Genomic DNA, 11,835 nt, shown 5'->3' with positions numbered 1-11,835 from the left:
GTGCATTGCGCCGCATACGCATGCGCAGAAGTGCCTTTTTTTGCCTCATTGCTGCACAGCGAACGAATGCAGCTAGCGATCAACTCTGAATGACCACCGTGTGGTTTCGCCCATTAGCTAACAAATTTGCTGCTGCAATCAGATCTGAATAAGGCCCCATATTATTCAAATGACCAAGGACTGAAAAACAATATGAACCTGCAGATCAGAACACAGGGTACAAGTCAGGATAGAAGAGCTGTGTCAGGACTACTGATCATCAGAGGTGTAACTAGGGTTTTTGGAGCCCAGGGCAAGATCAATAAATAAAATGATAATAATAAAAAAAAAAATACAAAAGGAAAGTATGTGCAGACGTCACCGGTGTCACTGCATACAAAGATGTCAGGGTGTGTATGTACAGATGTATGTGCAGTGATCGAAGTTGAATTTTTGAAGGCGGAATGAAAGAGTGCAGATAGCAATTATGCGCGCGCTCCAGAAAAGGGGCACGGTCACTCAAAAGGGGCGTGTCCTTCAGTGTAGTAGGACCCCTTATACTATCTAGTACTGGTGCCCCTTTCACATTATAGCACACGGTATGAGCCGAAATTCACATTATAGCACACAGTATGAGCCGAAATTCACATTACCCCACACGGCATGAGCCAAAATTCACATTATAGCACACAGTATGAGCCGAAATTCACATTACCCCACATGGTATGAGCCAAAATTCACATTATAGCACACGGTATGAGCCGAAATTCACATTATAGCACACGGTATGAGCCGAAATTCACATTATAGCACACGGTATGAGCCAAAATTCACATTATAGCACACGGTATGAGCCAAAATTCACATTACTCCACATGGTATGAGCCAAAATTCACATTACCCCACATGGTATGAGCCGAAATTCACATTACAGCACACGGTATGAGCCGAAATTCACATTACAGCACACGGAATGAGCCAAAATTCACATTACCCCACATAGTATGAGCCGAAATTCACATTATAGCACACGGTATGAGCCAAAATTCACGTTACAGCACATGATATGAACCAAAATTCCCTTCCTACCTCTGTCTGTCTGTTTTTACCCAGTTTTGTTCTATTACTGTTGTTCTAATTGTAAAGCGCAACGGAATATGCTGCGCTATATAAGAAACTGTTAATAAATAATAAATAAATAAATAAATAAATGATAGAGTTAGGGGATCCTACCCCCAGAATTAACATGGCCTGTGGGGCACTATGATGAGGGGAGCCCACCCCCTTAATAGACTAATTGCAGAGTTTAGCAGCGGAAGGGCTGCAACAGTTTCTCACCCCAAGCTGCGGCGCTTCTGCCACCTCCAACACTCCACATCTTCGGCACCACCCGGGATGCACAGCACCGCACCAGGTATGCACCCTTTTCAGTGTGGTCTGCTGCGCTCCGAAGGGGTTCTTGTTTCATGCTGCAGGATCCCGATGTGCGCCTTCCTCCCCGCTGTTACTGTCACGGTAAGCATTAGTATCGTTTACCGCAGAGGCCATTTTCTGAGGCATATGTGTTAAACCTCAGGAACTGAGATGCCCTTCTCACCATACAGCTGTGTGGCCGAGACGGGCGGGGGGACAGCCAGCAGCAGCATGCCGGATATCAGCAGCAGAGGGTGCGGGCTGTACATACTTGAGGCAGCTGGATATTCAACAGTGCTGAAAGCCTCCGGAGCCCGCACCCCCGGAGCTGCAGTACACCGGCAGAGGACACCCATCCCCCGAACCCTGCGTAGCCCAAAGCCGGAGATCAGCAGCATGTTGAACGCGGAAGCAGAAGCTGCTTATTGCTGGTCAACATGCTGCTGATCTCCGGCTTTGGGCTCCGCACGTGCCTTACAGCCCCCACCCTCGGCTGCTGATATCCGGCATGCTGCCCCTGCTGCTGGCTTTCCACCCGCCCGGCTCGCCCACCCAGCTGGATGGTGAGTGAGAAGGGCATCTCAGTGCCCGTGGTTTAATACATATCTCTCTTCGGTAAATGGCCATTAGTACATCCCACACACACTGATTACACACACACAGACTGGCCACCCCCAAATCCTACACACACCCACTCAGACTACACACACACACATTCTCATACTTTCCTCTCCCCCACACACACACTGGACTGCAAAAATTTACACACACTGACACTGTTTCACACAAACACAATTAACACACACTCACACTGTCCCACACACACAATTAACACACTCGCACACTGTCCCACACACCAGTGGCGTGCGGTGAGGTCAGTGGCGTGCGGTGAGGCACTACAGCCATAATGTCTGCCGAATCCTGCCGATGACCCCTACCGCCACCGAGCCAATGCCCGCCACTGCCTCTGAGCCGATGCCCGCTGCCACCACCAATGGCTTACAAACTCGCCCACCATCAACTGACCCAGCCCTCCGCCACTAATTTGCAACTCAGTCCAAAGCCGCCAATGCCCGCTGCATGCTTGCTCATCATACTTGTGATATATTGTACATTTTTATAGAAAAAAATTATAATTTGTGTTTGGGACTGGGAAGGGAGTGGGAGGAGGACATGAATGCAATTTTGTTGTCCAGGGCTTCCATTAACTTAATGGAGAAGGGTCTGAATGGGTTAAAAATGTAAAAAAATAAGATTTTACTCACCGGTAAATCTATTTCTCGTAGTCCGTAGTGGATGCTGGGGACTCCGTAAGGACCATGGGGAATAGACGGCTCCGCAGGAGACTGGGCACATCTAAAGAAAGATTTAGGTCTATCTGGTGTGCACTGGCTCCTCCCCCTATGACCCTCCTCCAAGCCTCAGTTAGAAACTGTGCTCGGAATAGCTGACACAATAAGGAAGGATTTTTGAATCCCGGGTAAGACTCATACCAGCCACACCAATCACACCATATAACACGTGATAGGAACCCCGGTTAACAGTATGATAACAATTGGAGCCTCTGAAGAGATGGCTCACAACAAAACCCGATTTTTGTAACAATAACTATGTACGAGTATTGCAGACAATCCGCACTTGGGATGGGCGCCCAGCATCCACTACGGACTACGAGAAATAGATTTACCGGTGAGTAAAATCTTATTTTCTCTGACGTCCTAGTGGATGCTGGGGACTCCGTAAGGACCATGGGGATTATACCAAAGCTCCCAAACGGGCGGGAGAGTGCGGATGACTCTGCAGCACCGAATGAGAGAACTCCAGGTCCTCCTCAGCCAGGGAATCCAATTTGTAGAATTTAGCAAACGTGTTTGCCCCTGACCAAGTAGCTGCTCGGCAAAGTTGTAAAGCCGAGACCCCTCGGGCAGCCGCCCAAGATGAGCCCACCTTCCTTGTGGAATGGGCTTTTATTGATTTAGGCTGCGGTAATACTACCGCAGAATGCGCCAGCTGAATAGTGCTACAAATCCAGCGCGCAATAGACTGCTTAGAAGCAGGAGCACCCAGCATACAGGATAAACAGCGAGTCAGTTTTTCTGACTCCAGCCGTCCTGGAAACATAAATTTTCAGGGCCCTGACTACGTCCAGCAACTTGGAATCCTCCAAGTCCCTAGTAGCCGCAGGCACTACAATAGGTTGGTTCAAGTGAAAAGCTGAGACCACCTTCGGGAGAAACTGAGGACGAGTCCTCAATTCTGCCCTATCCATCTGGAAAATCAGATAAGGGCTTTTTCAAGACAAAGCCGCCAATTCTGAAACCCGCCTGGCCGAAGCCAGGGCCAACAGTACGACCACTTTCCACGTGAGATATTTCAATTCCACAGTCTTAAGTGGTTCGAACCAATGTGATTTCAGGAATGCCAAAACCACATTGAGATCCCAAGGTGCCACTGGGGGCACAAAAGGAGGCTGAATATGCAGAACTCCTTTGACAAAAGTCTGAACTTCAGGCAGTGAAGCCAGTTCTTTCTGGAAGAAAATCGACAGAGCCGAAATCTGGACCTTGATGGACCCCAATTTGAGGCCCAACGTCACCCCTGCTTGCAGGAAGTGTAGGAATCGACCCAGTTGAAATTCCTCCTTCGGGGCCTTCATGGCCTCATACCAAGCAACATATTTCCGCCAAATGCGGTAATAATGTCTTGCGGTGACATCCTTCCTGGCTTTGATCAGGGTAGGGATGACTTCCTCCGGAATACCCTTTTCCTTTAGGATCCGGTGTTCAACCGCCATGCCGTCAAACGCAGCCGCGGTAAGTCTTGGAACAGACAGGGTCCCTGCTGCAGCAGGTCTTGTCTGAGCGGCAGAGGCCAAGGGTCCTCTGCCAGCATCTCTTGAAGTTCCGGGTACCAAGCTCTTCTTGGCCAATCCGGAACCACGAGTATGGTTTTCACTCCTCGCATTCTTATTATTCTCAGTACCTTGGGTATGAGAGGTAGAGGAGGAAACACATAAACCGACTGGTACACCCACGGTGTCACTAGAGCGTCCACAGCGATCGCCTGAGGGTCCCTTGACCTGGCGCAATATCTTTTCAACTTTTTGTTGAGGCGGGACGCCATCATGTCCACCCGTGGTCATTCCCAACGGTTTACCCGCATTTGGAAAACTTCTGGAAGAAGTCCCCATTCTCCTGGGTGTAGGTCGCCCATCGGAGAATCCTTGTGGCTTCTGCCATCGCCATCCTGCTTCTTGTGCCGCCCTGTCTGTTTACATGGGCGACCGCCGTGATATTGTCTGATTGGATCAGTACCGGCTGGTTCTGAAGCAGGGCCCTTGCTTGAAGCGAAATCTCCTTGGAAATTTCTTCCCTGTGTGACTGCACCCCAGCCCCGAAGGCTGGCCTCCGTGGTCACCAGGACCCAGTCCTGTATTCCGAATCTGCGGCCCTCTAGTAGATGAGCCCTCTGCAGCCACCACAGCAGCGACAACCTGTTTCCTGCCGACAGGGTCATCCGCTGTTGTATCTGTAGATGGGACCCGGACCATTTGTCCCACAGGTCCCACTGGAACGTCCTTACGTGGAACCTTCCGAATGGAATTATGCTTCGTACGAAGCTACCATTTTTTTTTAGGACTCGTGTGCTTCCACTGGAAGAAACACTCTTTTCTGGTCTGTGTCCAGAATCATTCCCAGGAACAGAAGACGTGTCGTCGGGACCAGCTGTGACTTTGGAATATTGATAATCCAGTCGTGCTGTTGTAGCACTTCCCGAGAGAGTGCTACCCCCACTACCAACTGTTCTTTGGACCTCGCCTTTATCGTCCAAGTACGGGATAATAAAAACTTCCTTCTTGCGAAGGAGTATCATCATTTCGGCCATTACCTTGGTAAAGACCTTCGGTGCCGTGGACAACTCCAACGGCAGCGTCTGGAACTGATAGTGACAGTCCTGTACCACACATCTGAGGTACTCCTGGTGAGGAGGGTAAATGGGGACATGCAGGTACGCATCCTTGATGTCCAGGGAGACCCTGTAATCCCCCTCGTCCAGGCTCGTAATAACCGCCCTGAGCGATTCCATCTTGAACTTGAATCTTCTGATATAAAAGTTCAAGTATTTTAATTTTAAGATGGGTCTCACCGAACCGTTCTGTTTCGGTACCACAACCATTGTGGAATAGTAACCCCTTCCTTGCTGAAGGAGGGGCACCTTGACAATCACTTGTTGTGATTATAGTGTTGAATAGCCACCAACACCACCTCCCTGGCAGAGGGAGGTGCCGGTAAGGCAGATTTTAGGAAACGGCGGGGGGAAGAACGTCTCGAACTCCAGCCTGTACCCCTGAGATACTACTTGAAGGACCCAGGGATCCATGTGAGAGAGCACACTGGGCGCTGAAATTTCTGAGATGGGCCCCCACCGTACCTGGGTCCGCCTGAGCAGCCCCAGCGTCATGCTGTGGACTTACCGGACGCAGGGAGGACTTCTGCTCTTGGGAACTAGCTCTGTGCCCCAGCTTTTTCCTCTACCTTTGCCTCTCGGCAGAAAGGATGAGCCTCTAGCCCTCTTGCTTTTCTGGGGCCAAAAGGACTGTACTTGATGATACGGTGCTTTCTTTTGTTGTGGGGTAGCCTGTGGCAAAAAAGTCGATTTCCCAGCAGTAGCTGTGGAAACGAGGTCTGAAAGACCATCCCCAAACAGTTTTACCCCCTTATAGGGCAAAACTTCCATGTGCCGATTCCAGTCGGCATCGCCTGACCATTGCCGAGTCCATAACCCCCGTCTGGCGGCAATGGACCTAGCGCTTATTTTTGATGCCAGCCGGCAAATATCCCTCTGTGCATCACGCATGTATAAGACCACGTCTTTTATATGCTCTATTGTCAGCAAAATATTGTCCCTATCCATAGTAATTTTCCGACAGGGAATCTGACCACGCAGCGGGAGCACTGCACATCCATGCCGAAGCAATGGCTGGTCGCAATATAATGCCCGAGTGTGTGACTATATCTTTTAGGGTAACCCCCTGCTTTTTATCAGCAGGTTCCTTCAGGGCGGCCGTATCCGGAGACGGTAGTGCCACCTTTTCTGATAAGCGTGTAAGCGCTGTATCTACCCTATGGGGTGTTTCCCAACGTGACCTATCCTCTGGCGGGAAAGGGTACGCTGCCAATTACCGTTTAGAAATTATCAATTTCTTACCGGGGGAAGACCACGCTTCCTCACACACCTCATTTTATTTTCTCAGATGCAGGAAAAACTACTGGTAGTTTTCTCTCACCAAACATAATACCCTTGTATGTGGTACCTGGGGTATTATCATAAATGTGTAATACATTTTTCATTGCCTCAATCATGTAACGGGTGGACCTATTGGAGGGTACACTAGTCTCATCATCGTCGACACTGGAGTCGGTATCCGTGTCGACATCTGTTTCTGCCATCTGAGGTAGCGGGCGTTTTTAGAGCCCCCCATGACATTTGAGACGCTGGAACAGGCACAAGCTGAGTAGCCGGCTGTTCTGTGTCGTCGACCTTTTGTGTAAGGAGTTGACACTTTCACGTAATCCTTCCATAAGTCCAACCACACCGGTGTCGATCCCGCAGGGGGTGACATCACATTTACAGGCATTCGCTCCGCCTCCACATCATTATCCTCCTCATACATGTCGACACAGCCGTACCGACACACAGCACACACACAGGGAATGCTCTGACAGAGGACAGGACCCCACAACGCCCTTTGGGGAGACAGAGGGAGAGTATGCCAGCACACACCAGGGCGCTATATATCACAGGGATATCACATATAAGAGTGTTTTCCCGTATAGCTGCCTATATATATTGTATACTGCGCCTAAATTGTGCCCCCCCTCTCTTTTTAACCCTTTCTGTAGTATTGACTGCAGGGGAGAGCCAGGGAGCTTCCCTCCAACGGAGCTGTGAGGGAAAAATGGCGGCAGTGTGCTGAAAGGAGATAGCTCCGCCCCTTTTTCCGCTGACTTTCTCCCACATTTTTATGGATTCTGGCAGGGGTTAAAAAGCACCTATATAGCCTCTGGGGCTATATATGGTGCCAGTTTGCCAGCCAAGGTGTCAGTATTGCTGCTCAGGGCGCCCCCCCCCCAGCGCCCTGCACCCATCAGTGACCGAAGTGTGTGGTGTGCATGAGGAGCAATGGCGCACAGCTGCAGTGCTGTGCGCTACCTTGGAGAAGACAGAAGTCTTCAGCCGCCGATTTTCCGGACCACCTTCTTGCTTCTGGCTCTGTAAGGGGGACGGCGGCGCGGCTCCGGGAACGGACGACGAGGTCGGGTCCTGTGTTCGATCCCTCTGGAGCTAATGGTGTCCAGTAGCCTAAGAAGCCCAAGCTACCACCACTTAGGTAGGTTCGCTTCTTCTCCCCTTAGTCCCTCGATGCAGTGAGCCTGTTGCCAGCAGGTCTCACTGAAAATAAAAAACCTAACAAACACTTTCTTCCTAGGAGCTCAGGAGAGCCCCTAGTGTGCATCCAGCTCGGCCGGGCACAGAAATCTAACTGAGGCTTGGAGGAGGGTCATAGGGGGAGGAGCCAGTGCACACCAGATAGACCTAAATCTTTCTTTAGATGTGCCCAGTCTCCTGCGGAGCCGTCTATTCCCCATGGTCCTTACGGAGTCCCCAGCATCCACTAGGACGTCAGAGAAAAACTGCGTGAGGTCCCCCCTCCTAAGTATAACCAGCCTCGGGCTCTTTGAGCCGGTCCTGGTTGTTTAAATACTGGGAAAAAATTGGACAGGGGTTCCCCGTATTTAGACAACCAGCATCGGGCTTTTAGTCCGGTCCTGGTTCCAAAAATACGGGGGACAAAAGATGTAGGGGTCCCCCCGTATTTTTAAAACCAGCACCGGGCTCCACTAGCCAGGGACAAAATGCCACAGCCAGGGGACACATTTATGTAGGTCCCTGCGGCCGTGGCATTACCCCCCCAACTAGTCACCACTGGCCGGGGTTCCCTGGAGTGGGGACCCCTTAAATCAAGGGGTCACCCCCCCTCCAGGCACCCAAGGGCCAGGGGTGAAGCCCGAGGCTGTCCCCCCCATCCGTGGGCTGTGGATGGGAGGCTGATAGCCATGTAAGTAAAAAAAGAATATTGTTTTTTGTTGTGGAACTACAAGGCCCAGAAAGCCTCCCCCGCTTGCTGGTACTTGGAGAACCTCAAGTACCAACATGCAGGGAAATAACGGGCCCGCCGGTACCTGTAGTTCTACAACAGAAAAAATACCCAAATAAAAACACAACTCACACACCGTGACAGTAAAAATTTATTAAAACACACTGACACACTCACACATACTTACCTATATCCCACGCCGGTCACGTCCACTTGTCCAGTAGAATCCAATAGGGGTAGCTGTAAAAATGAGAGACACATTACTTACCTACATCCCACGCCGGTCACGTCCACTTGTCCAGTAGAATCCAATAGGGGAATCTGTAAAAATGAGAGACAGATTACTTACCTAAATCCCACGCCGGTCACGTCCACTTGTCCAGTAGAATCCAATAGGGGTACCTGTAAAAATGAGAGACAGATTACTTACCTACATCCCACGCCGGTCACGTCCACTTGTCCAGTAGAATCCAATAGGGGTACCTGTAAAAATGAGAGACAGATTACTTACCTACATCCCACGCCGGTCATGTCCACTTGTCCAGTAGAATCCAATAGGGGTACCTGTAAAAATGAGAGACAGATTACTTACCTACATCCCACGCCGATCACGTCCACTTGTCCAGTAGAATCCAATAGGGGTACCTGTAAAAATGAGAGACAGATTACTTACCTACATCCCACGCTGGTCACGTCCACTTGTCCAGTAGAATCCAGATGGGGTACCTGTAAAAATGAGAGACAGATTACTTACCTACATCCCACGCCGGTCACGTCCACTTGTCCAGTAGAATCCAATAGGGGCACCTGTAAAAATGAGAGACAGATTACTTACCTACATCCCACGCCGGTCACGTCCACTTGTCCAGTAGAATCCAATAGGGGCACCTGTAAAAATGAGAGACAGATTACTTACCTACATCCCACGCCGGTCACGTCCACTTGTCCAGTAGAATCCAATAGGGGTACATCTAAAAATGAAAATGATACTTACAAACTTCAATCCACGGGAGGAGAGAGAGAGAGAGAGAGAGACTAACCTGCTGCTGCGGAAACCGGCACACACTGCAGGGCCACGACGGGAGGACGGAGTCGGCGGAGGAGGGGGGAGAGCCGCACACCGCCGCTCCTGTCAGCGGCAGAGGACGGGGCGGACACTACAGACGCCAATAACCGCCGGGACAATTAACACACACACACACAATTAACACAGGCTCACTGTCCCACACACACACACACACACACACACACACAATTAACACACACGCACGCTGTCCCACACACACAAATAACACACGCACACTGTCCCACACACCCACACAATTAACACACATTCACACTGTCCCACACACACAAATTAACACACTCACACTGTCCCACACACACAATTAACACACATTCACACTGTCCCACACACACACAATTAACACACGCACACTGTCCCACACACACAATTAACACACACGCACGCTGTCCCACACACACAAATAACACACACGCACACTGTCCCACACACACACAATTAACATACACGCACGCTGTCCCACACACACACTTAACACACGCACGCTGTCCCACACGCACAAATAACACACACTCACACTGTCCCACACACACAAATTAACACACTCACACTGTCCCACACACACAATTAACACACACACACAATTAACACACATTCACACTGTCCCACACACACACACAATTAACACACGCACACTGTCCCACACACACACAATTAACACACACGCACGCTGTCCCACACACACACTTAACACACGCACGCTGTCCCACACGCACAAATAACACACACTCACACTGTCCCACACACACAAATTAACACACTCACACTGTCCCACACACACAATTAACACACACACACACAATTAACACACATTCACACTGTCCCACACACACACAATTAACACACGCACACTGTCCCACACACACACAATTAACACACACGCACGCTGTCCCACACACACACACACACACACACACACACAATTAACACACACGCACGCTGTCCCACACACACAAATTAACACACTCACACTGTCCCACACACACAATTAACACACACACAATTAACACACATTCACACTGTCCCACACACACACACAATTAACACACGCACACTGTCCCACACACACACACAATTAACACACACGCACGCTGTCCCACACACACAAATAACACACACGCACACTGTCCCACACACACACAATTAACACACACGCACGCTGTCCCACACACACACAATTAACACACATTCACACTGTCCCACACACACAATTAACACACTCACACTGTACCACACACACAATTAACACACACACACAATTAACACACATTCACACTGTCCCACACACACACACAATTAACACACATTCACACTGTCCCACACACACACACACACACACACACACACACAATTAACACACTCACACTGTACCACACACACAATTAACACACACACAATTAACACACATTCACACTGTCCCACACACACACACACACACACACACACACACACACACACACACACACACACACACACAATTAACACACTCACACTGTACCACACACACAATTAACACACACACACAACACACATTCACACTGTCCCACACACACACAATTAACACACATTCACACTGTCCCACACACACACAATTAACACACTCACACAAATAACACACACTCACACACAATTAACACACACACACTGTCCCGCACCCCCCTCTCCTGACAGAAAAAAATATAAACAGAATTTAAAAGCCCGCTCACCTGTGAAGGCCGCGCACGCGCGCGCGCTCGCACCTCCGAGGTCGCGCGCACCTCCGAGGTCGCGCGCACGCGCGGTCGCGTACAGTTATACAGTACAATGTGCAGGGAGGAAGGGGGGGGGGATGAGGGGAGGCTCCTGTGACAGGCACAGCAGCCGGGGACGAGACAGGGAGAGCGCCGCAGGTAGCGCCGGCGGAATCCCTGTCGCATGGGGTGAGCGGGCCGTGCCGGTGGCGCCCCCTCTGTTGGGGCTTCCACGGCGCCCAGGGCACGTGCCCTGCTCGCCCCGTGCTAGATACGCCTCTGCAGTGATCATAGATGCAATATGTAGAGTATACAGTAATTCAATTCTTCAAGGTTTTGGGTCAAGTTCACCCAGAGTGTACAAATTAAAAAGGAAAGACATGGCATCTAAGGTTCCAGTCAACGTGCTGATATTCAGAATGTTGACAATCAATACAGTATACTGGCAATTAGGGTTATGGTTGTAAGCT

This window comes from Pseudophryne corroboree, chromosome 4 (assembly GCF_028390025.1).
Source record: "Pseudophryne corroboree isolate aPseCor3 chromosome 4, aPseCor3.hap2, whole genome shotgun sequence".
Lineage (NCBI taxonomy): Eukaryota > Metazoa > Chordata > Amphibia > Anura > Myobatrachidae > Pseudophryne > Pseudophryne corroboree.
The sequence above is the reverse complement of the archived record's forward strand: the minus strand, read 5'-3'. Positions refer to the sequence as shown.